This window comes from Nyctibius grandis, chromosome 7 (assembly GCF_013368605.1).
Source record: "Nyctibius grandis isolate bNycGra1 chromosome 7, bNycGra1.pri, whole genome shotgun sequence".
NCBI lineage: Eukaryota > Metazoa > Chordata > Aves > Nyctibiiformes > Nyctibiidae > Nyctibius > Nyctibius grandis.
The window spans coordinates 45,341,109-45,368,229 of NC_090664.1; the positions used below are offsets into that span (position 1 = coordinate 45,341,109).

A 27,121-nucleotide genomic window follows, 5' to 3' on the forward strand; every position below is an offset into this window, starting at 1 on the left:
TTGGGAGACACTTTAACATATTATTCAATTAGTAACTATTTTTCACTCAATCCCAGAAAGTATATTTTATTCTTGCTTGATAAATAAGCAAACTAGTATGTCTAGATGGTTTCTCAGAGAACTAAATCCCTCACACATTATTTTCTCTACATTTCTGTCTGATGTTTCACAACAGTTCAAGTATAATAACTAGCCTCAGTAACTCTTTCCTGACTCATATTGAGTCTTCAAACAATTAAGAAAATGAAACCTGAAATAAGGATTTATGTGCTGTGGATGGCATATGATAATTTTTTAAAGAAAGGAAAACCCACAGTGTGCTTAACCCTTTCTTATGAAATATTCCCAGTCACACCACTGCTTTGTTGCACATACTTCTTGGACACTCCAGAGACTGCCCCAAAGCAAACACAGCATTAATTTTCAGATACTTTACTCATTCTCTGGTCAATTCATTGGAACTGAGATATTTTTTTGTGCTCACAGAGGAAAACTAAAAGCATAAATAGTGCCAATGTCAAATCATTCTTGTTTCTCTTTGTGCGTTCTTGGTAGTTCTAGAAAAACTTTAAGATAGTGATCCTTGGTAACTGGTATTGAGAAGGCAGGTATCTTAAGAGCAGCAAGTCCTGTTGTCTGCAATTTCTTTCTTCCAGCTTCTGAACTTAAGGTGTCTGTGTCATATTTAAAAGAAGTTTATATAACTTCTTTATATTAACAAAGAATTCTATATTTTTACAGTTTCATTTTAGGACAAACTGTTGATGACAAACACTTGTACTCTGCAGGTCTTAATAGACAATGAGATCTCTTCTCTTTGGAGATTCGTGAATAGGAAAAAAACCCCACAGCTTCCTTAAAAGAAATTATGTTTATTAGTAAGTAAAAAAGCATGTTGGCTTAGGTGCTTCTACAGCTCCTATTACCATATTGTTAGAGCAATTCAAAGTCTTTGGTGTATTCTGTGAAGTAGTGAAGAACTGTCATTCCCAGTTTTGCAGATGGAGGACAAAAGGCAGCGTAGCTACATTTTGTGTCTCTGAGTCATAAAAAAAGCCACCAGACTGCCTCAGGAATATGTGTGCTGGAACAGCTACTTGAATCCAGGTTTTCTAATGGTCTGACCAGTGGACTGCTCTTCCTCTCCTGCAGTTGGAAAAGTTATTTTAAAACTGCAAATATAGCTTTTGGGACCTCAAAACAGTTTCCCCTCAGCAACTTCTACCAACACGTTGTATTCTGGTTCCTCTCTCCATTACCTTATTCTCTCCCTGTGGCTTTGTAGACATCTTCCTCCACTTCTCTCATTCTACTCAGTTCTAGGTGGAATATGGCCCTATGCTTCCCAGCCTGCCTTTCAGTCTTGGGAAGAGGAAAGGACAGATCATTAGTTCTCAATGGTTTTCTCAGTAGGTAATCCCAGCCAGATAAATTAGTCCATATTTAAAACCCTAGGTCAGAGGGCTTTACTCTGTGGTACAGTGGGAGGGTCTGACTTTCTGTGCAGTGAAGGCAAGCCGTTAGAGAATGCCTCAGCACAGGCAATGCTTTTGTTGGCAATTAGAGTCAATTTGGTGTAAAATTATAGGTCTCGTTTCTTTGGACAAATATGCTGAAACAGTTCTCTCTCCAACAATTTTGTGGTACAGACTTACATTCAGATCAGAGCCCCGTGAATCCATGAGAGATTTTCATTGGGAAACAGGGTTAGAAACATCGAGCTCTTGGCACTCTGTTTATGTATAGATTGTTTTGCTGACTGCAGTGTTTAAAGCCTCTGGTTATCCTTTGTATATGGTAGAACTAGGAACCCATTAGGGTCACAATACTCTTGTGATGTGTGGCCCTCTCCAGATTCTTGTGGTTTCATACCAGAGAGGATCACCCTGCCCGCATGGGGCAGGTCATTTTAGTGTCACCCCAGTCTCCCACTCTGCTGCCAGAGAGGAGCTGGGGTGACATGAGGAGTGGGGGAGATCTTCCTTCTCCGTCCTCCTTTCCATCTGCTGCAATGTGAGGCCTCGTTCCAGTTTGTGTCCTCCTGAAGCCCTTACTCATGTTATATGTTAGTAATACCAACCTACGAGAGTCAGCGGTGTAGCTGGATCAAAGCAGGGTTAAAAGAAGTTAGGAGCATGACACTAAGCAGCCTGAAAAATCTGTCTAAAAATCTGTGTAAATACCTATGTCAATTAGACCTCACTGAGCTCCGTGCCACCACAGATGACTGGCTGCAGGTTTTTGGCTGGTTCATTTAAAATCGCATCACGTATGAATACACTATACTGCTGTCACAGGATAATAAACTTCTCCATAGTTTAACTAGATCATTATGTGTTGTGAATCTGTCCAGATAATTCAGTTTGACCACCAGTAGGGAACAACTTTTCATTCAAGGGCTTTTGTTTTACATTCTATATTGAGTTTACTCAATACAGATTACCAGATACTCCAGGGAGAATCAGCTGCCATCATTGTTTAGTTTTGTCTTTGCAGAAATCAAATTAAATAACATATCTAAATCCTTAAAGCAAAGTGGCAGTGTCTGTTCTGGCTCCATTTTCACTTGCTCAGCACTTTTTTTTAGGAGAAGAAACGTCTTCATGCTTTCTCAGGAATTTGCTAAAGATTAGTTTAGATTCACTAACAAGTGAGCCTGGTGGAAACTCCATAATGTTCCAATTTTCCACTTCTTCACCACAGATGTATTTTCTACCTATGGCAATTATATCCATCAGAATGGATCATAAAATAGTATTCACTAAATTTAATTTACATTCTTTTATATATTTCCAAGTTAACTTTTGATTTTGATGGAAAAAGACATAGCCTTAAACCCATGAAGCTCTCTTAAAAAAAGCCAAATACTTTTTTTTTAAAGCAAATGTATCTTCTAACTGTGAAATATGAATAGAACCTTTGTGGAGTCAGCAATGCCAGGATTTCAGTGGTGCAGTGAGCTAAAAACATTATTTTTACACCTCATGAAAATGAGTTTAGTCAGGTCTCATCCTAGGCTTGAACATAATAACCAGACATAGTTCACTAGAGATATCCAGATACGGTAGCTTCAGGAAAGGATTACTATGCCTTCAAACTGAATCAGTTTCTCCTGGGACACATATTTAAAGAAACCCAAGATTTCTTGATTGATATTAAGTACAATTATACTATACTGGACCCCATTAACTGCATATTCAAAGCTGAGCGTGCTCCTTCTTCGGCCTCCTGAAAACTGTTGCGCGCAATGTCTTTTTAAGATACCACAGTTTTGTAATACTAATAAACGATAGTCTGGGAACTTATTTACCCTAATTCTTAGACGAGGCTTCTGGATCAGAACTGACATTGGTTCCTTTTTTTTTGCTCCGTGGGCATAAGGGTGAACCTCTGTCGTATTTGCCACTGTAGAGAAACTTGAACAGTGGCAAAAAAAAGTTATTGTCTATATGCAAAACTTATGTTTGTAATGCATGAATACATTTTAATAGGTTTTCAAGTGATTAGTACAGAAGACTGATGGGCTTTTACACATAATCTGTCAAAAAATGGGTTTGGAGGTTTCAGCAACAGCTGGAAAGAGCAGCAATGTGTGCCCAGCCAGTTCTGGAGCCAAAAAACAAATTTTCTGTGCAGCATACTCTAAAAATCTTTGTTTTAGATACCCTTACTGACCTATGCCAAATGAGTCAGTAAACTCAACCCCGATAAGTAATGGCAGCCTTTCACATCACAGAATGCACTATAATCTGCTCCAGTTTTGGCAAAGAAGTGAATTAACACTTCATTCAGCAGAGGGTAGAAATAAATGACCTCAGTGGGACCATGAAGACTCTGCTACTCATGATACCTGTCTTCTGCCTATATGGACAAAGTCACCTACCACATCCATTTCTTCAATATATTATATGCATAATAAAACATTCCCAATTAAATAATATTTAGCCAACACATAAGCAGTCTATGGGATCAAAAAAAAAATTTATTTCTTAGATAATCAGAAAAACCACAGGATGCAACCAGAAGGGGACTAAAAATGCCTTAAGATGTTGGCTGCTGCTGTCGTGAGGCAGAAAATGGATTCTTTAGGTGCTTGCCTTTGCTGTAAGACTGATCTGATCTCTTTCCAATGACAGCTAGACACCACCTTCCCATACTACCTGGAAATAAAAGAAAAACAAAGTAGATATTTCACTGTATAAAGAATATGGATATCTAATTAATATTTTTTAAAAGCTGAACTAAATTTTGGTTTTGGAAGGAAGTAATATGTTTGAAAATATGATATACTTATTTGTGTTAGATCCTCAATGGGTTTAGATCTGTGCCAGTCCACTGAATTCAGTAGAGTGGCACAGACTGTCTGAGAACTGGCACTTTAATTTTAAACCAGTAGCAAAAACCTCTCTGCTCTCAAAATTTATAAATTTTTGACACAGAATCAGTGAGACTGTGCAACAGCTAATTGGCCCCTCTGGTCAATTCTCAATGGTCCTGAGAAGTTCATTGGTTTCACATAAATGATTTTTGCTGAGCTGAAATATTCCCAGAGTTTGAAAAAGTTCACGTTCTTTGTTTGCTTTTTAAATAGCACATTTCAAGGCCAAGATTTGGCAAGAACAATGAGGTCAGGATATGTGCTTGGTAAGGAAAAATGTGAGATTTAGAATTGGCTTCTAATACGGATTTGGTCATGAAATAGTGTATCTTAAAAAGCAGAGGACGAATTTCAACTTCTTATAACATTTGTGGTTGTAGATCTAGCAATTTATCTATGAAGTTAAGAGTGTACATCTTTAGAATTATCCAACTGTGCATTTATGTATCAGTTGTTTCGTTATTTCTGTATGAAGTATTAATACCACACTGTTGTGGTTCTTAAAACATTTACACTAATCTCTCTTCTAAATTAAGCAATAAGGTTTCTTTGCCATCAAAATTTTCAAGTTTCATCTGGGGAACTTTTCAGCAAAACTAAAGCTAAATTGGTTGAATATTTCCTCATATAAACCAACTTAAATATAAAATTATGAACTGAGCCTTCCAAACTGAAAATGGAGAGGCTAAATTTTGCTTTCTGTTACCAGGGAAACCTATAGGTTATATATAGGTTATAGGCACCCTGTGTGAATCAAAGTCTTAATTATCTAAATTCTGTATTGTATATGTGGGGAGAATTACATACTTCTAAATGGGTTCCACAAAGGCGATTCACTAAGCAGAGGTACTGCTACTAGGTACAGAGAAAAGTGGAAAAACTTGTGCACAGCACCCTGGAAAGGGTCAGGCCTCTATTACTGAGCCACCTTCATGGGATTCAGACAGATGTGTTGCCTCTGAGTGTCTGCCTTAGCAGCTTAATCTAAGCCCATCACTTTTAAAATTGAAGATTGTTCGAGACCATCTTTCACTAAAGATACAGATTCCTGCAGAAAGAATTAAGTTTACAGACAAGAAGTGTGTTTTCCATAATTACTTTTAATAATTTTCTTAGAAATCACTCTATAGTCCTTCAAATTGAAACATACAGTCTAAGATCACTGCAATACTGTCATATCTATTCACCAAATTAAAACCTGCTTCAAAGGAGAATGAAGAAACATATATGTTCATGCACCTGGAAAAGTTTGCTCAATTCAGAAAGTCTACCCTTCTTATTATAAGTTATGACCAGTTACAAATATTTCAGAAGCCAAATATTACACATTCTCAGAAGACCCTAGTCAACCCTTTCCATATTTGCTATTTATAACCTCTTTGACATGAGTGGGACTATGCACACATGTAAGCAGAGACACTAGCAAACACATTGGCATGGTAGAGACAGAATGAATGAGGATGATGATGACGGCTTTGAAGAGAGGAGAAGTAAAATAATGGAAATAATATTTGATATATGGCCTGATTATTATATAAAACTGAAATTATTAAGCAAAAGACCTGTTTTATTTCATTTAACAGGATTTTGGTAGTGTATGTTATATTCTCAAAGCTGTTGATACAGACACTGCATTTTTGATATGTACATCTGCAGTCCTTTTCTGACACTGTGCAATCTAGTGTTGAGGTTTGGTGTGGAGAGCAGTCCCTCCTGTAAGGATATGTTTCCCCGGGGCCTTGGCAGAATCAGAGCACCTCTCTCCTACTGCGAGGTTGCTCTTCCATCTGACTCATATTGTACCAACACTTCCACACAGAAAGTCGAGTCTGAAGGCCAGGCCAGTAAGTGGGGAATCTTCAAAGAGAACCTGCATGCTGGTGGTTTCATTGGTGTCACGATTTGCAAAAAGTCAAAAGAACCAATGTTCACACGTAATAGCATTATGGAAACTGGGAATTCTTTTTATTTTGGAGCTGACAGATAAGATATGAAGCCAATACCATGAATATTCGTATTAAAGAAAGAACCAGCTTTTTAAAGCAATGAGCTATTAGCTTCTCATGTCCTGACCACATGCCAAATTAGGTTAAATACATTCTGCCAACCTAAATCCCTTTGGCAGTTCCAGCTGCTCTAGTTACTCTCTGCTTCTCCTTCTGGGGCCAGAGTCTACCACTGAATGTTAATGTTTCCACTGACTCGCGTCCAAAGGCAGATTTTGTCTGCTGGAAATGGTTGTGTACCATAGTGCTACTGGCCCAGAACTAACTTCTCCCATCCAAGGGGTAGCTCCATTGCACTGAAACTATGATCCTTTTATTCATACAGGGTATTTGGAAGAGGAATAAGGAAGAGGAACAGAGAGCAAGGAATAATAGAGGTTTGAATTATGAAGCCTGCTGAGAACATTTGACTGTAATAGGGTCCTACTGACCTTTCTAAAATTGAGAGGCTGTGATGCTTTTACAAACTGCTGACATTTGCAGTCTTCAAAATTTGGACAGTCATAACCCACAATTAGGGGCTTACTAAGGACCTCCTTATGAAGACAAATTCTTGATGAGACACAGATGTTTGTCAGGACCATACCCACGTTAAAAAAAATCTAAGGAGCTGAATTTGTGTTCTTTAAGGCGTCTTGAGTGTTTTTGGCCTTTCTAGTGAAAGTGCTGATGAGTCTATGAGACTACAGACAACACAAATGAGATAGTAAGTTTATTATCCTTGCACAGCATACTTACAACGTTTTGCTGTTTCCCTTCTTCTAATCAGTGATATGTGTTTGCTTGTACAGTTTTTTAAAGGGCAGAGAATTCTTGCACATTAGGTTATATATTTTTGATGAAGCTGAGGGCCTGGCTCCGCTCTCACTTACAACTGTAGAAATCAGGAGTCCTAAAATGACACAAAGTTTAGTAGTTTAAACCCCGACTGTGAGCATAGATGGCCTTTATGTGATATCAAAACAATGAAAGTTGAGAATGTAATAATTTTTTACTAGGAAGCTGAATAATGAAAGAGGATTAGATAGCAGGTGATGGTGGGTGGAGAAATAAGGAATATGAGTGTGCTATAGCATCATCTGTTCATGCTATTCTTGCACCATTAGCTGGTTGTTTCTATTGCAGACCTCTAAATATCTGGCTGTACTGCTGGAGTTGCAGACTGCACCCCTGGTTTAGAGGGGAAAGCATTAGTTTTGTAGTGGAAGCCTTTTGCTGTTTATTTTCCTTTCTTCTTACATACCTTGCTCCCATCTCTGACCTCAAACTCTGCCCATTAACTGAAACCCAAGAACAATTCATGCAAATTGCATGTTTGCTAAAGAGAATAGATTGAGCAACAGCAAATATAAATGTAGACTATGCTTTGTTCTTAATAAAACTCTATGGGAACTAATCTGTGACCTACCGTAATGGTCCATCTTCTGTTTGCAACTGACTTTGTTAATGGGTATCACAGCAACAGCAGAGTAACTGCCATGGACTGAGACTTCAACGTGTTTGGTGCTGCACAGCCACACAGCAGAGAGGTGTTCCTGGTCTCAAAGAGCTTACACAAACATGATATCCACCTGGGAAAACATAATTTTCTTTATTCTTCTACACTACAAATTTTTGGGTTTTTTTTTTTGGCTTAATAATCAGAAGACTGTCAATAATAATAACAATAACACCACCACCATTAATAATAATAGTACTAACAATAATAATATTAAGTGTGTCTCTAAGAGGTTTAAATCTTTGCAGCATTCAAAAATTATTGTAGTTTCCTTCTTTAGAAATATACATTTTGTGGAGATGAATACACTTCTATTCCTTTTAAATCTTCACTATTTCCTTAACAATGGCACTCGTCTTGTCTCCTGATCTCCACACAGTTTCCTATAAAAAGTATATATTACTATAGCCTTTGAAATGTAGTGGAAAACAGGAGTCTATTTCCAGACCTGGATCCAAAGTAAAGTCCTATTTGGGAGCTAAAAAATGTTGCAGTGGTGAAACATTACTTTGGTAGCTAGGAAAAACCTTTTCCATACTTTTGTGATTTAAAAATACTTGCTTGTCTCCAGTTTGACCATCCCATAAACACCGTTGCCTCTTAGTGACATCTGCTGAAACAGAGAGCATTGAAACATGGTCAGGCTTCCTCCACACTTGCGAACTGCCAGCATTTAGCTCTGAAGGGAAAAAGCAGCTCACTCTGTATTTCAGAGCAATACTTGGCCAGTTCAAGTTCGAATTTTTCCTTATCCCACAGGACAACTGTTCTCCACTGCCTTCTCGATCTTACGTAAAGGGAATGACCCATATACCAACATGACAAAGATCCAGAAAGTTATAAAAGCTTCATTGTAAGGATAAATCCTTAACAGGGATAGAAGCAGCTTGCATGAAGGGAGAGAGAGGATGTGCATTAAAGCAGGAAGTCATTACAATAATGAATCACTCGGCAGAATCCAGTTTTCTATAGAGTTTATGCATTTTTTTTCAAGCAGATTTACATTTTGAAGATTGTCAGTTTAAGCTGCATCCTCCATGTAGCTTTTCTTCTTCTGCTTCTCGCCAAGAAAACCAGCTGGAGGGGTTTTGTAATGAAATAAGATGGGAATCTTTTCTCTCTTTCTTTCATGACACTGTTACCCTGAGCATCTCTTTACTACTTAATATTGGCTCTTATTGTAGCTGTAACTCTGTGGTTGTACCTTTTTATATATCTTGTACTTATTGTAGACTAGAACATGCGTATTACTATATAAAACTAGAGACTGAATTATTTCATAAGTATATCTGGGCATATGTGACTAAGATTATCGAGTCAAAAATAGAAGCTGAAGATTTTTCCAAACTTTTCTTTCTGATTGCTCTATGTTCTCATGCACACAGTGTAATAGGCTGATCTCTGTGTAAATCAGTGAGAAGATATAGTGATTTACTAGAGGAAGTCAGGAATTTGCTCTACAAAAATAACAAGCCATCATATTAGTTATTTTTTTCCCCACTTTGTGAGGTTTTCTTTAGGACAAACAACAGTTTAGAGCTGATATCTAACTCTTTGCTGGCTAATGTTAGATGAGGTGAGTAACTTCCCTCAAAGACTACAAGAGCTAACAGCTTATAATATATATACAAACTTTTAGAGGAAAGGCAAGATTTGCAGGTGAAGGAAATATTTTTTTATTAGATCATTTTCTATAGCTGGGAAAAATTAACCAGTTTTGAGGTATGCACTCTGTCTTCATGTCTGAAGTACTTACAAGTCCTTAGACTGATCTGTATCTCTTTGCATATGCTCCCTAGATCATCTCCTGCTCTTCATATACAGCTTTTGAACTTGAAACTCATCAGCTTTGGGAAGTGAAAGCCAGTATTTACAACTGCCTGCTTGTTATCACCCCACCTGGCAAGCTGCATTGTGTGGTTTTTAATTTTTTTAACATCTACAGATCTGGTCTGAATAGGTCACAGTTTATTCACAAAAAAAAACTTTTTTTTGAGGTTTCAGTTAGGAGTCAAATCAATCAGTGACATAATCCTCTAGACTGCACTGGCATTGTGTTAAGTTGATTACATCCCAGGGATTTTGTCAGAAAGTTGATAAAGTAAAATATGTCACCGTCTCACATGAATAATTTGTACTGTAATTATAGGATAATTAACCTCCAGCAGAGGAAGGAATTTCTGTAGGAAAAGGAACCGGATTCTGGTTATATACACATAATAATAAATGAAATGTGTAACTAAACAGATGCAATTTTTGTGACAATGTAATTTCAACTATTTTATACAGATTCCTGACCCTTACTGAGTCCAAAACCAAATTCCCTCTCACTAATTTCCAGTTGTTCAACCGTTACTGAACATTGCTATTGTTAAAGCTTTATGTTACTGTACAGTGTGGAGTTAATTTGCCTTAACTTAGGCAGCCAAGGCTGAAGCAAGACTCCCAAGGTTTCCTTCTTGGTAGGCAGGGTAAAAAAGATCCCGATATCTGCAGTGTGATTCAGTTCATTGGAACGCAGGTGTGTGAAAGAAGTGAAGCGACACACATCTGGAGGAGCCTAGGATGTATGGGGAGTCTATGGGGACAAGTTCAGACATTTTAAATCAGGTGAGAGAAACTTCCCAGCCTGCTCTCATAGTAGCTGGCCCTTTCAGTATAAGAAAGACAGGAGATTAGCTGTCATTTTGCTGTAGATTCCAGTTTGTGAATGCAATGTGTTTTTACCCCAAGGCATGGCTATAAAATAATCAAGAGATTTAAACAGCGTGGGTTTTGGCTGCCAAATATATACCTAGGATCTCAAGCAAACTTTTTGTAGTTTATGCTGAAGTCCACTTCCCACACTTCTATTCCTCACAATACCTAAGCTACTGAGATTTAAACAACACTTGACTACAGCGCAGACACATCCATAGGCAATGCTGTGTATCATTAACTACGTGCTTTGTGCATCAGAAGTAGGTCTGCTGTAAACCCCTTTAGGGAACTGTTCTCCGAGTCCTTTTTTGCAGCTACTGTAATCTGAAAAGATAAGAACATTCAGAAGCTAGTGCAAAAGAAGTCCTATGACATTATTAATTTTTATTCCTTTTTATTATAGATATTTTCATGTAAATCTTAGACAATCCCTTTTCATTTTTGCTTCATGAGACATTCGTCACTCAAGTAATATTTTACACTGATTTATTTTTTGTTACTGAAAGTGGCTATTAACCATAAAGTATATATGTTATCCATTCAAATCAAATATAATGCATATTTTTTCTCTACAATATTGCAATTAAATTATAATTAGTTGCTTGGAAAATGTTTGTTTGCTTTTAACTCCCTTCATGTTCCCCTCTCATGGGAATTGTTCTTGCACTTTAAAATGAGATATAAGAGCACTGGTTACTTTTGCTCTTCCAAAACCTGATGTTAGCAATTATTGATTAATTTCTTATTTTGCTCATTAATTTCCTTTAGAATTTCTGACATGTTTTCAGTGATTACGCTAATCAGTTTGTGCTCTTTCTCCAATCACAGCTGAATTACTTTATCAAGCAGGAGGTCCAGAAAACAGCCACTGAGGTGGTCTTTTGCTGGTGTACAATTAGAGTCTGATCCATATTTTCATATCCGAGAATTCCCTGGTTTTCAGTTTGGATATTGCCATCTAGCTTTTCTATAGGAAATTAGCAGTGTGGTATCCCTTGGCACGAAGCCCTGAAAGTCCATTTTGTGCAGGTGAAGGGCAGGTTCTGGAAGGATATAATTCTTTAAGTATCCTCTGGCACTCTGAGCAGGACGTTAAGCTTTGCATGTACTGCCATCTCTCTCATTTGAAAAAAAAAGTATTTTTTCTGAGCTTTTGAAACCCTGAAATATGTGTTTCATAGTATTAAAAATACACGCACTTCCTCTGACACCTAGCTTTCTTCTTTTACATTCTTACTATCAAGCCAAATGCTGAAGATTTCCTTGGACGTCACTAATGTAATTATTACAGTTTGAAGAAAGTGCCTTACAATTCATGTAATTACGCGTGTGGCTCTGTTCCTGTTAAAATTCAGGTAATGTTTCCCATTAATTCATTAGAAGCACGATCAAAATTTACAATTATGGTAACTTTGTTCAGGCTGAAGAGCGATTGCATGATTCTATTCTAAAACTTCAAGAGCATTTTAGGTGCAACATTTGAACAACAAAAGACGTTTGCAAATTTTGATATAAAAATATATTTTGATATTTTACCATAGATTATTCAGCTCAATTAACATCCTTCTCTCTCACCAATATAATTTAGAGTTCCTTATGAAATGGGAAACAAAAGTGATAAGGCACCTCTACATCTCTGTTTGCTTGGTTTGTTATGTTTTGGATGAGAACCAAAGCTCAGAAGTGGGGGAAAAATACCTGGCTGGCATTTTGCTAAACAATATAACCTTCTCTTTCAGCTTCAAAAGAACTACAGGGTTTTGTGTTCTGTTTTTGTTAGTATCTTTTTTTAAAGGAGACAATATCAAAGACAGGAAATCTGACTTTCTACAGGATTAAATAATTTTTGGTTCTCCATTTCTTCACGGTCCATGCAAAAGCTTTTCTCAAACAGCAAACCTGTTCTTCCACTTGCAGGTCTGCATTGTAATCCAGCAGGTGTGTTGTTCTCAGGTTGACCAAAAACTGTTTTTGCCTCCTGTTTCACTACCTTTAAAGCTACCTTTATGCAATCAGAGCTGATGAAGCACACAAGGGAAGCACCAGTAATTATATCACTATTAGTTGCACAAAATGAGTAATAGGGTTTCATGTTTTGCTTTCAAAAAAATACCCTATAAACCTTGAAAAGAAGATTTGCTATAATCAAGTTACGGATTGCCAGTGATGAAATTTGGCCATGTACAGTTTGAATGTTCAGGAGAGCTTATGAAGACATACACTATATGAGCGTTTAGACATGCTTGTAGTCCTTACAATGTTCTTTTCCTCACAATGTTCTTACAGAGCTTGACAATGTAAGGACTATTTAGGTTAGAGGGCAGTGATCCTTTTGTAATGACTGGGGTAGGAATCAGTCTCTCTTGTATACATTAGGAAGTGAGGGTGAGAAGGAAGCCAAATGAAGTATGTTAGTTGACTCATCTTCCCGGACTGAGAAAACATGCTCTCAGTCAACTGGCAGATACAAAAACAGATTACGAAATGGATTATACAGTGATTCATTCTGCACACTTTCATCCTTCCTTTCACCATTCCAGTTCTGAAAAAAAAAAGCCTGAAGTAAAGATTCTTTATAGCACTAAGGACAGGAACCAATTTTCATTTAGCTACTGGTAATTTGACAGTTGTTCTGCTTGACATATTTCAGATTTCTCATAGGGCAGGCGAAAGGGAATACTGACAAGGAGAGATACTTGAGTACTTCTCTACCTCTATGGAGATTTCCAGACTAGACCATAAAAGGGGTGTCCTGGTTTGGCCTAAACCAGGCCGATTTTCCTTTCAGTGATTTTTACTTTCAGCTAAGTCTCTTCTAAGTAACTGCACTTTCTGAAACTAACTGCATGTTTTGCAGACAGTGTCTGCTTCCAGGACTGATAACGCTCGAAGTTTGTAGTTATCGCTGAGGCACCCGTAGGGATGCTGTGCAGTAAGGCTCTTGCTGTACTTAGTCTTAGAGAAACCAAGGTCACTGCTAAATTCCTCACTGCTTACGAGTGAAGAGCCGAAGGGGGGTCGCAGCTGCAGGGGGGAGCAGACAGGGCAGGTGACCAAAAATTGACCAACGAGGGTATTCCATCCCATACACGTCATTCTCGGTATAAAGCAGGGGGATCACGAGGGTCTCGCTCTCTTTCTGCTATGGCCGGTGTCCAAGGAGGACTCCATCTGTTTTCCTGCTGCCCCTGATCCCGATCCGTGCATCCCTGAATCCAGCTCTCGACCGTCGCTGGGCCCAGCCTGGGCCTTCCCGGAGCCTGCCCTGCAGTGCCGGTGGTGACGTGGCTGACTTCAGGGGAGCTCAATCTTGGTTTTGTATATATATTTGTATATATTTGATTATTTCTATTATTATTATTATACTCTTTTCCATTATTATAGTTTATTAAAACTGTTTTAACTTTCCAACCCATAAGTCTCTCTCCCTTTTCCCTTTCCCTTTCCCTTTGGGGGGAAGGGGGAGGGGGATAACAGAGAGCATCTGCCACAGGTTTAATAGCTGGCCCAGCTTTAAACTGTGACAGATTTATTGGCGCCCAACGTGGGGCTCGAGAGAAGCTCCGACAGGTTGCTCTGATAAGTCGAATCCCAGCTCCAGTGGGAGGAGACCCGGAGAGCTCAGCTGAGAGAGTATCAGAGTTCTTCCTTTGAGATTTACGAGGGGTTGGAAATTAAAACAGATAGCGAAGATGGTAATGTCATTTTTGAACGCTGTGCTATCTCGTCTCTTTATTAAGCCTTTTACAGAGTTAAGTGTAATAATACCTTACTTGCCGTTGTTTGTTAGTGTTTATGTGCAGTTTATCACTGCTGGGTACTGGTCAACATGCATTGTTTTGTTATGGCGTTTCGTACGGATTTATGCTGTGATAAACTGGGCTGTTACTATTCTGACCTCAGTAGCAGAGATTTTTTCTGCACACTCTGGGAGTCCTTTAGCTGATTCTGTTAATGATTACACTTTCAATTTTACTTTGGGAAATAGTACCTTCTCCTTTTCTGCCAAGGTGATTCCACTAGATTTTGCGAAATTAGGATGGTGCTGTCTAGGTGGCATGCTTTTATTTTCGGTTGTCCTGAATGTGTTTCTGATGTGGGATAAGATTAAATATAGGTGCAGCAACAGCGGTAGGTATCATGCCGCCCCTGTAACCAGGAGAAAACACCGAAAGAAATCAGTTAGTAAAGTGAAGGATGATGACTCAGAGGCTTCTAAGGCAGAGCCAGCACAGGACCCAGGTGAGGGCCCTTCTCAGTCAGAGTCAGGGCCTGACACAGATGGGGGTTTCCTTGATCGTCTTTTTAAAGCAGACCCATCACACAAGAAAGGTCCTTCTAAAGCAGAACAATCACAGGAGGACTCGGACTCGGACATAGAGATAACCTACCACTCCTTATCCCTGAAAGAACTGCGAAGTATAAGAAAAGACTTTAGTCGTTATGACGGTGAGCCAATTATTACCTGGTTGCTCTGATGCTGGGATAATGGGGCAGATAGCATAGAATTGGATGGTAGAGAAGCCAGACAGTTGGGATCCCTGTCCAGAGATGGTGGTATTGATAAGATGCTTCCAAGAAGGTCGAATACTATCAGCCTCTGGAGGCGACTCTTGTCAGCTGCAAAGAGCAGGTATCCCTACAAAGATGATGTTATGAGCCACCTAAGCAAATGGATCACTATAGAAAAAGGTATTAACTACCTTAGAGAACTAGCTGTGCAAGAGATCATTTATAAACACCCTCAGGACATTGTAGATCCTGTAAATCCTGATGAAGTGGAATGTAACCGATCCATGTTCCGGAAGGTTGTGAAGAGCGCTCCACCAACACATACCCATACATTGTCAATATTAGTCTGGGGAGAAGATGCTATGGCACGACCTAGTGTGGGCGAAATGGCTAACTATATGCGACAGTATGAAGATAGTATTTCTTCCCCACTGCAGGCCCGTGTCTCGGCTGTCGGAAAAGTGACTAAGGAAGACAAGGACTCATTTAAACAACTGTCAGACAAACTGTCCAGGACTGAGAATAAACTTGACTCTCTACCTACACAGGCCCGCGTTGCAGCCTTTAGGAGGAAACGCCCTCCTACTGGACCGGCTCAAAGGAAACAGAACACGTCACGAGGTATCCTGTGGTTTACCCCGTGTGATTATGGGGAGGACATGAACAGATGGCATGGACAACCTACCAGTACCCTACAGGCACGAGTACGTGAGTTGCAAGCTAAAAGAAATACCAGAGAGAATTTTCCTAGGAGGATGGCTGCTCCAGTTACCAATGAGCAGGACTCTAGTCATGGTAGATGGGCCTCAGGTCCCTATTTCCCAAATATGAATAGGGGAAATGAAGGTCCAATCTCCGTGAGCTGCACGAATCCAGTCTTTAATTAGAGGGGCCCTGCCTCCAGCCAGGAGGAGGAGAGGGACAACCGAGTTTATTGGACTGTGTGGATTCGATGGCCTGGCACATTAGAACCACAAAAGTATCGAACCCTGGTAGACACTGGTGCACAGTGCACCCTCATGCCATCGAATCATAAAGGGACAGAATCTGTCAGTATCTCGGGAATAACAGGAGGATCTCAAGTGTTATCTGTATTGGAGGCCGAAGTGAGCCTAACTGAAAATGAATGGAAAAAGCACCCCATTGTGACTGGTCCAGATGCTCCATGCATCCTTGACATAGACTACCTTAAGAAAGGGTATTTTAAGGACCCAAAAGGATATAGATGGGCCTTTGGTGTAGCAGCTGTAGAGACTGAGGACATTAAACAGCTGTCTACCTTGCCTGGCCTCTCAGAAGATCCTTCTGTTGTGGGGTTGCTGAAAGTTGAAGAACAACAGGTGCCAATTGCTACTGCCACGGTGCACAGATGACAATATCGCACCAATCGAGACTCCCTGATCCCCATTCATAAACTGATTAGACAATTAGAAAATCAAGGAGTGATTGGCAAGACTCGCTCACCCTTTAATAGTCCCATATGGCCAGTGCGAAAGTCTGATGGAGAATGGAGATTAACTGTGGACTATCGTGGCCTAAATGAAGTTACACCACCTCTGAGTGCTGCTGTGTCAGACATGCTAGAACTTCAATACGAACTGGAGTCAAAGGCAGCCAAGTGGTACGCCACCATAGACATAGCTAATGCATTTTTCTCTATTCCCTTGGCACCAAAGTTCAGGCCACAGTTTGCTTTTACCTGGAGAGGTATCCAGTACACCTGGAATCGACTGGCCCAGGGGTGGAAACACAGTCCTACTATTTACCATGGACTGATCCAGACTGCACTAGAAAAGGGTGGAGCTCCAGAACATTTGCAATACATTGATGACATCATTGTATGGGGTGATACAGCAGCAGAAGTTTTTGACAAAGGAGAGAAAATCATCCAAATTCTTCTGAAAGCTGGTTTTGCCATAAAAAGAGGCAAGGTCAAGGGACCTGCCCGGGAGATCCAGTTTTTAGGGGTTAAATGGCAAGATGGGCGTCGCAAGATCCCGATAGAGGTGATCAACAAAATAACAGCTATGTCCCCACCAACTAACAAAAAGGGAACACAAGCCTTCTTAGGCGTTGTGGGTTTCTGGAGAATGCATATTCCAGATTACAGCCAGATTGTACGCCCTCTTTATCAAGTGACCTGAAAGAAAAATGATTTTCAGTGGGGCCCTGAACAACAACAGGCTTTTGAACAGATTAAACAAGAGATTGTGCATGCAGTAGCCCTTGGATCAGTCCGTATGGGACAAGATGTTAAAAATGTGCTCTACACCTCAGCTGGGGACAATGGTCCTACCTGGAGCCTCTGGCAGAAAGTACCAGGGGAGACTCGAGGTCGACCCCTAGGATTTTGGAGTCGAGGATACAAGGGCTCCGAGGCCAATTACACCCCAACTGAAAAAGAGATACTGGCAGCATATGAAGGAGTTAGAGCTGCCTCAGAGGTAATTGGTACTGAGGCACAGCTTCTCCTGGCACCTCTATTACCAGTACTAGGCTGGATGTTCAAGGATAAGGTTCCTACTACTCATCATGCAACTGATGCGACGTGGAGTAAATGGATTGCATTAATTACACAGAGGGCTCGAATAGGAAACCCTAATCGCCCAGGAATCTTAGAAGTGATCATGGACTGGCCAGAAGGCAAAGACTTCAGAATGCCACCAGAAAAGGAGGTGACACGTGCTGAAGAAGCCCCACCATATAATGAACTACCAGAGGATGAGAAGCAGTATGCCCTGTTCACCGATGGATCCTGCCGTCTTGTAGGAAAGCATCGGAAGTGGAAAGCTGCTGTATGGAGTCCTATACGACGAGTCACAGAAGCCACAGAAGGACAAGGTGAATCAAGTCAATTCGCAGAGGTAAAAGCCATCCAGCTGGCTTTAGACATTGCTGAACGAGAAAAGTGGCCAAGGCTGTGTCTTTATACTGACTCATGGATGGTGGCAAATGCCTTGTGGGGGTGGTTAAAGCAGTGGAAGCGAAGCAACTGGCAGCGTAAAGGTAAACCTATTTGGGCTGCTGAACTGTGGCAAGATATTGCTACTCAGCTGAGGAGAAGGAACACGCCTCCACAAAATCCAATGTGAATCAAAGTGAAGACGTTTATTAAGCATAAGCTGTCCCTTTTATACATTTTGTACTTTCTCTGGCTGTAAGCATGTGCATTGCTATTCGTTAATATTACTAAACATACTCTTCTTTGATGTGTTGATTGGTCACTGCTCTGCCACTGGTCCTTCCTTAATTGGCTCCATCAGTTCTTGTTTCTTCTCCTCTGTGTTCAGCTCCCACGAGCTACTCCCTCAATTCTTGTTTGCTCAGCTGCTGTTTTTCCTCATCTCTTGAAGGTCGGCTTGTTGACACTAGCTACATGAATCTTCTCACGCAGCTAGACCTTCACTCCATACTCTCATACTTCTGGCTCATTACATGACCATTCTGCTCCAAAAACCCCTCTACAATTCCCCCTTTCTTTTCTTGAGCCAGAAAGGCCGTGTTTATTGTCCGCTGCAGGGCCCTTTGCAAGCAGGAGAATAAACACGGTAATACAAGAATGATAATACAAATCACAAACAATCCCATCAATAGCATTTTAATCAATCCGACCAGCCACCCTCCAATTCCCAAATTACCCAACCAGTCATCCAGGAACCCATGCTGTTCCCGTATTTTCTGTGTGGCATCCATGAGCTCTTTGATCTGCTTATGAATTGACCTGGAATGATCGTTCAGATCCATGCAACACATCCCATCAAACTCCTGACATCCGTGACTGTGCACTAATAATAAAAAATCTATAGCAGCTCTATTTTGTAAGGTAGCATGTCGGATACTATCTACATCATTGGCTAATGTTCCTAAAATTCTAGAAGTTTGATCAGCTCTTTTTGCAACCCAGCAAGCTAAATTTCGCAATTGTGTTAGTCCTTGTGCAGCAGCAACACCCGGTGCAAAAATAGAAGAAAGAACTACTTTGGTCCTAGACCATAGTTCTACCTCATCTTTACATTCTTTCCCTAAGGTAGTGACACTTCTTTTAATCTTGTGTAGGTTAGTGTGGTTTAATATGACCTTTCGTGTAGGCATTAGTAAGCTTAATTTACCTATGGTACACGGACCTCCCAGTTTTTTACTGGGCAGCCCTGGCCAAGTCCTATCTCCACAAATTAGGAATAAACCTTCTGGTAATTTTCTAGGCATGGCCAAATCCGGTGCTGGCTCTGTTCGACTGCGCCCTACGTTTGCACACCAGATAGATTCATTTTGCCACAATGGATTACTGGGTGTGACATTTTGTAATCTCTTTATGTCGTTCTGATAAATGTTTGATCCCTCTGTGTAATTGAAAAACACACAGGATTCTGCCTCTAAAGTTCCTAGGATGTCAAGTTCTTGGGGCTCTAAGGGACTGACAGGCAAGCTATCGTCCCATAAATCCCAATGTTCGCCACATTTCATTGCATTCTCACAGAGGCTCTGTTTCAGCACATTCAACCCTGCCACTATCTCCTTACTTTCAGATCTGTTTAAGGGGACCCCCACCAGAAATGTATGGAAGGGTTGTTCAGGCTGAGCTAAGGAGGCACAAAACTGCGTCTGGTTCAAGCTCCGCATCAGAGTCACCCAAACGTTGTGACTCCCCTTCCATGGTGTAGGTGGAAGGACTATCGGTTGATGACCTTTTGTCAGGTCCAGGATCCAAAGCAGGCTTAACACAGAAAAAACAACCCCTTGCTTCATCATGACTGCGCCTTTTGCTCCCTTTTCTATACCTCCCATGCAAACCTTTTTTCACACTTCCAGCAGTCAGGGCACTGGATCTCTCGAGAGGCCAGTGTTCCGAGGCAGATCCTGAGTTGACTCCTGTAGTTCAGGTTGTTTTTGTAGCCACGGCTTCACCCACTTAGCTGGTACCCATTTGGCTCCTGTATCTGTAACAACACATGCATACCCTCGACCCAACGTTATTAGTTTCATTGGACCTTCCCACACACCAGTCACCCCATTTTTTACCATCACTTTGGCTTGTTCCTGTTCTTTCTGAAAAGCCTCCATACCTCCCTTTAACCCTGCACCATGTTTTACTGCTGGAGGTACAGAGCAGTCCTGTGGCAAGCGTAAAAAGTTTAGTACATAAAGTGCTTTATACAACCTGTCAGGAGTAGATAGCCCTGGCTCTCCCCCTTTTTGTTTTTGTAAAAGGTGTTTCAGAGTTTGATTCATGCGCTCCACAATAGCTTGTCCCGTTGGTGAATGTGGGACGCCCGTTACATGTGTTATACCCCACAGTTGGAAAAAGTCCTGTGTGGCACGTGCCACATAGCCTGGGCCATTGTCCGTTTTAATCGTCTGTGGAATGCCCAGGGCTGCAATAGCAGAACGCATGTGTCGTTGAACGTGTTTGCTGGATTCGCCTGTTTGTACTGTAGCCCAGGTAGCAAGGGAGAAACAGTCAACACTCACGTGGACATATTTCAGCCGTCCAAATTCGGGGATGTGTGTTACATCCATTTGCCATATCTCCAACGGTCCAGTACCACGGGGGTTGACACCAGGTGCTAAACCACCCCCAAGATGTTGACAGTCTGGACAGGACTGGACTATCCCACATGCATCTGCACTGCGTAGCCCAAACTGACGCCCCAGTACCTTAGCAGATTGATGGAAAAAGGCATGGGATCGTTGTGCTTGAGCGAAGCAATCAATTGAAGGCGCAGCCCAGGCAGGTGCGACAAGTTTGTCTGCCCGAGCATTGCCTTCAGCTAAGCCTTCCAGGAGTCCTGTGTGACTACGGATATGTGTGATGAAATATGGATGCAGTCGCTCTGTCAGCAAAAGCCATAATTCATGAAAAAGTTGGTATAGTTGTTCATTAGCTATGTCTTTGAGCAGAGCACGCTCCATCCTCTGGACAATCCCTACGACATATAAAGAGTCACATACCACATTAACAGGTGCTGTGTTCCATCGCCTGAAGACCTCCACCACAGCTCGCAATTCTAATTGTTGTGTAGACCCTTGAATGTCAGATAAAATTACATCATGCCACTTCCCATTGTCTAGCCATGTTAGTGCTGCTTTTTGAGCTTTGCCTCCAGCATCTGTAAAAACGGTGACACCACTGACCGGACGTTCTGACCTTTTTGGTAATTCTTCCCATTGACCCAATTGCAGCACAGAGAAGTATTTGTGAGGGGGTAGATGTACCTTCAACTCGCCCCTATAATCCAATAACGCAACTTGTAATGGTATGGAATTTTGTAATGCCCATTGTAGATACTCTGCAACCAGTGGAATAACCAAAAAAGCAGGTTCGACGCCTGCTATCTCTACAACCCTCTGCCTTCCTTTCATTACAAGTTGTGCTATGGCCTCTACTTTCGTAGTGATGGTACGTTTTGGTTGCATAGGCAAAAAGATCCATTCCAGCACATATAGAGGATCCTTGTCAGTCACCCACTGCATAATTAATGCCAGGGGGTGGCAATCGTGATTGATAACCAATACTCCAATACTGTAATCTGGGTCCCAACGGTGAGTGTATGCCATAGCTATTTTGGTACTCAGGTGTTTCAATGCCTGCTCAGCTTCCTGTGTCAATGTGCGGGGGGCATCTGCACCGCCTCCTCCCTTTAGCAATTGCATCAAAGGTGCCAATTCAGCATTGCTGAGACCACACAGAGTTCGCGCCCAATTGAGGTCTCCCAACAGTTTTTGTACATCATTTAAAGTACTGATATTCACACGAATTTCTAGTTTTTGGGGTCTAACAGTTGTTTTGGTAATTTCCCACCCAAGGTACTTCCAATTTTCCTCCTGTTGTACCTTTTCTGGGGCTATTTGCAATCCACCTTTTGCTAGTTCAGTCTGCAGTGTATTAATCAATTGGTTTTTATCCAATTGTTTCCCTGCTATTAGAATGTCATCCATATAATGGTATATAATCAAATCTGGAAAATTCCTTCGCACCGGAGCAAGTGCCCAGGCCACATACATTTGACACATTGTCGTTGAATTTTTCATTCCCTGTGGTAACACAACCCAATGATAGCATTTCATAGGTGCAGCTTTGTTCACTGATGACACCGAAAAAGCAAATTTCTGATAGTCATCAGGGTGCAAAGGGATGGTGAAGAAACAATCTTTTAAGTCAATGATTAAAAAGTCCCAATCTTTAGGGATCATATTGGGGGATGGGAGCCCTGGTTGTAGGGTTCCCATATCACCCATGACCTCATTGATTTTTCGAAGGTCATGTAACAAATGCCATTTGCCACTTTTTTTCGGAATAGTAAATATTGGGGTGTTCCATGGGCTTGTTGTGGGCTCAATATGACCTTTTTCCAGTTGCTCCTGTACCAAGCTTTCAAGGTGGGCGATTTTTTCTGCAGACAGTGGCCATTGATCAACCCAAACTGGGGTTTCTGTTTTCCAGGTTAGTTTTAGGATTGGTCGCCCTTCATCAATGGCCGCCTCTAAAAACCCTCACTGTTAGTTACCAAATGTGCCCCTAATTGACTTCATGCATCTCTCCCCAGTAAACAAATGGGGACAGGCATCACATATGGTCTTACTGTACGGGTACTCCCATCCTGTAATTTGCAACAAATCACATTTGTACTGATTTTAGTGGTCTGTATTCCCCCGACCCCCAAAATGGGCTTAGGGGGGATCTCCAATGGCCACGAATGAGGCCACGCTGCTTGACTGATTATTGTAACGTCTGCTCCAGTATCAATCAGCATAATGACCACTCAAGTTTTCCCACCAGGTTCTTTTAGTGTTACCCGTTCTGTTGGTTTTGCCTTGCTGATATCCATTGCCAGATAAATGTCAGCCTGGCCTGTTGATCCAAAACCCCCAACCCCTCTTATCTGATTCCCAGCTGTGGGCACAGCTGATTTAAAGGGGACCAGTTGTCCAATTTTTTCTCCTTTGGGTATATGAATTGGTGGCAGGGGGGTCCATACCATAATAGATATGACCCCTGTAAAATCGGCATCGATTATACCAGGTAAAACGAAAAGACCTTTTCGGGTCGTAGAGGATCGCCCGATAAGTAAGGCACTCAACCCGTGACCCAGTGGGCCTTTCATATCAGTGGGTATACACTGTACTTGCGGGTCTATCAGAGTCACCTCTACTGCTGTGGAAATGTCCACCCCAGCACTCCCTCTTGTGGCGGCGGCGACGCCATCCAGGCAGCCCGGGTGGAAGACCTGTTTTGTGTCATCGTGCTGGGTCTCCTCGCACTCGCCCCCCCGTTTCCCAGCCGAGTTCCCTGCTTAGTGAATCTAGATCGGCATTCATCTGCACGGTGACCGTATTTCTGGCAGCGATTGCAGGTCCCTGCAAACTCGTGACTTTTTACTCGGCATTGAGCCTTAAGGTCTCCCGGTTTGCCACAGTTGTAACATTTTGGTCCCTGATCGCCTCTCCCTGATCGTACTAGAGGTTTCACCGCAGCCGCGAAGGCTGACGCCATGTATCCTGCTGTTTCTTCCGTTGTTCCTACGCGCTCACACGCATCCATCATTTCTGCCAGGCTAGAATTTTTGGGTAATGTCTGTAAAATGCGCTTACAAGTAGGATTAACATTGTCGACTGCCAACGACATTAGCAATGCCTCTCGAGCTACATCGGTCAGCGATGCCCTTTCCAATGCTTCACGCAATCTTTCTAAAAATGTCATATAAGGCTCAGATGGACCTTGCCTTATTTTTGTATAGGCAGGAATTACTTTCCCATCTTCTGGGAGGGTTTTAAAAGCCTCTCGGGCTAAGGTGGCAGTAAGTGCCAAGGCTTCTGGTCTAAGTCGTGCCTGTCGTTGTGGATCACTAAACTGCCCTTCTCCCACCAGTTGGTCAAATGTTATCCCTAAAAGTGGATCATTATCTCCCCTCCCCAGATTTTCCACCGCTGCAGCCTGTGCTGCGTCATGCCACCTCGTCCGCCACAAGAGTTCCTGCATCGGGGTTAAAATCATCACCATCAATTGCTTAAAATCAAAAGGTGTTAAAAGCGTAGACATAAAGATACTATTTATAAATGCTTGGGTATAAGGTGCATGCAACCCATTTTGTTGTACCGCTTTCCGTGCCTCCTTAACAATCTCCCACTGTAATCCTACCCAGCGCGGTGGTTCTCTCTGATTTCCCAAAATAACTGGGAAAGCTGTGGGCAGAATCTCCCCCTCCACTAGCGCATTCTGTATAACTCCTCGCCACCGTAATCGCGGATCGTCTCCTCCCCCGTCCCCCATGACTGAGTGCATACAAACATTCCCATCCATATTTCTCATGCGGCTAGTCCCAGCCGCCTCAGCACCCCCCCCAGCCCCCCTGGCCCCCCCGCGTAGGCGTTCCCTTTCTTCTTCTCTCCTCTGCTCCTCCTTATGTTGTCGCTCTGTTAAGGTCGTCTGTTTTTCCAGGTCTTGTAATTTTGCTAACAATTTTTCCGCCCAAGCCACTGGATCCTTAAATTTCCCTGGACTGCCGGCAGGCGATGGGGGAGACGACGGGGACAGAGGGGGATATTCGTATTCGGCGTGATTTGCGAGATTGGCGGCTCGCGGAGGCTTGAAGGGTGGGGGGGTGGGCTCGGGCTGATGCTCATCAACCTCCATTTCCTCCAGTTTAGGGGGCTCCCCTGTTGGTTTAGGGGGTATTTCAATTTTCTCCTGCTCTTCTGGTGGTGCGGAGGGGTTTGAAAAAACCGGTATTGGCGGCTGACCAAAAACACGAAGACCTCTCGCCCCAGGGTTAACCTCTGTTGGATGCAGAGCCGTAAAAGCCTCTGCTGCAACAGCCCTCTCTGCTTTCATTTCTTGAAGAGCAGTAAGAACAGCCCTCCATGCAGTTGCCAGTTCTATTGCCTCCTTTTCCCCACTGCTTATCGTGTCCCACAAACCCTTTCCAATATCTTCCCAAGTGTCCACCTTAAAAGCGCTCTGGGGGTCCGAAGGGAACCCATGCTCTCGACACCAAACTAACAGTCTCCGGAGCAAATGCTCATCATATTTCACTCCTCTCTTAGAGAGGATATGTAGGAGAAGCCTTACTATCGCACTTTCTTCTTTAGAAATATTTTGGCCCATCTCCTTTTTCCCCCGGCTGCTCACCTCACTAAGTGTCCTGTTGCAACATTCTTTTCTTTTCTTGCGAGTTGTCCTCCGTCTCGCCCCGGTCTTCAGACCTGCTGAGCCATACTCCAGCCGGTGTACCTCCTCCTGGGCTATTCCCCGAACTTGCCATCGATCAGCGTCTCATCAGGGTCACCATCCGAGGAGAAGGAACACGCCTCCACAAAATCCAATGTGAATCAAAGTGAAGACGTTTATTAAGCATAAGCTGTCCCTTTTATACATTTTGTACTTTCCCTGGCTGTAAGCATGTGCATTGCTATTCGTTAATATTACTAAACATACTCTTCTTTGATGTGTTGATTGGTCACTGCTCTGCCACTGGTCCTTCCTTAATTGGCTCCATCAGTTCTTGTTTCTTCTCCTCTGTGTTCAGCTCCCACCGGCTACTCCCTCAATTCTTGTTTGCTCAGCTGCTGTTTTTCCTCATCTCTCGAAGGTCGGCTTGTTGACACTAGCTACATGAATCTTCTCACGCAGCTAGACCTTCACTCCATACTTTCATACTTCTGGCTCATTACATGACCATTCTGCTCTAAAAACCCCTCTACACTCGGCTAGAGAAACTAGTCGTGAAGGTACGTCATGTAGATGTTCATGTACCTAAAAGTCGGGCAACTGAGGAACATCGAAACAACCAACAAGCGGATCAGGCTGCTAAAGTGTTCCAAATAGATTTGGACTGGGAACATAAAGGTGAACTATTTTTAGCTCGGTGGGCTCATGACACTTCAGGTCATCAAGGGAGAGATGCAACATACAGATGGGCTCGTGACCGAGGGGTGGACTTAACTATAGACTCTATTGCACAGGTTATCCATGATTGTGAAACATATGCCGCAATTAAGCAAGCCAAACGGTTAAAACCTTTGTGGTATGGGGGACGGTGGTTGAAATATAAATATGGGGAGGCCTGGCAAATTGACTACATCACACTCCCTCAAACCCGCCAGGGTAAATGTTATGTGCTTACCATGGTGGAGGCGACCACCGGATGGCTGGAAACATACTCTGTGCCCCATGCCACTGCCCGGAACACTATTCTGGGCCTTGAAAAGCAAATCTTGTGGCGACATGGCACGCCAGAGAGAATTGAGTCGGACAATGGTACGCATTTCAAAAACAGTCTCATAGATAACTGGGCCAAAGAGCATGGCATCGAATGGGTATATCACATCCCCTATCATGCACCAGCCTCTGGGAAAGTTCAACGGTATAATGGGCTGTTAAAAACTACCCTAAAAGCAATGGGGGGTGGAACCTTTAAAAACTGGGACAAGCATTTCACAGAATCACAGAATCACAGAATGTTAGGGATTGGAAGGGACCTCGAAAGATCATCTAGTCCAATCCCCCTGCCGGGGCAGGATTGCCTAGACCATATCACACAGGAACGTGTCCAGGCGGGTTTTGAATGTCTCCAGAGAAGGAGACTCCACAACCTCTCTGGGCAGCCTGTTCCAGTGTTCAGTCACCCTTACAGTAAAGAAGTTTTTCCTCAAATTTAAGTGGAACCTCCTGTGCTCCAGCTTGCACCCATTGCCCCTTGTCCTGTCAAGGGATGTCACTGAGAAGAGCCTGGCTCCATCCTCATGACACTTGCCCTTTACATATTTATAAACATTAATGAGGTCACCCCTCAGTCTCCCCTTCTCTAAGCTAAAGAGACCCAGCTCCCTCAGCCTCTCCTCATAAGGGAGATGTTCCACTCCCTTAATCATCTTCGTGGCTCTGTGCTGGACTCTCTCTAGCAGTTCCCTGTCCTTCTTGAACTGAGGGGCCCAGAACTGGACACAATATTCCAGATGCGGCCTCACCAGGGCAGAGTAGAGGGGGAGGAGAACCTCTCTCCACCTGCTGACCACACCCCTTCTAATACA

General features: G+C 42.3%; 1 long non-coding RNA gene across 1 annotated transcript; it reads right to left on the reverse strand.

Moving 5' to 3' along the window:
* Positions 1–3,975: 3,975 nt before the first annotated feature.
* LOC137665819 (uncharacterized) lies at positions 3,976–25,389 on the reverse strand. Its single transcript, XR_011048549.1, has 4 exons — positions 25,221–25,389; positions 7,793–7,955; positions 7,123–7,276; positions 3,976–4,160 (listed from the first exon to the last, which is right to left on the reverse strand). It is a non-coding gene; the product is annotated as an uncharacterized lncRNA (long non-coding RNA).
* Positions 25,390–27,121: the final 1,732 nt, after the last annotated feature.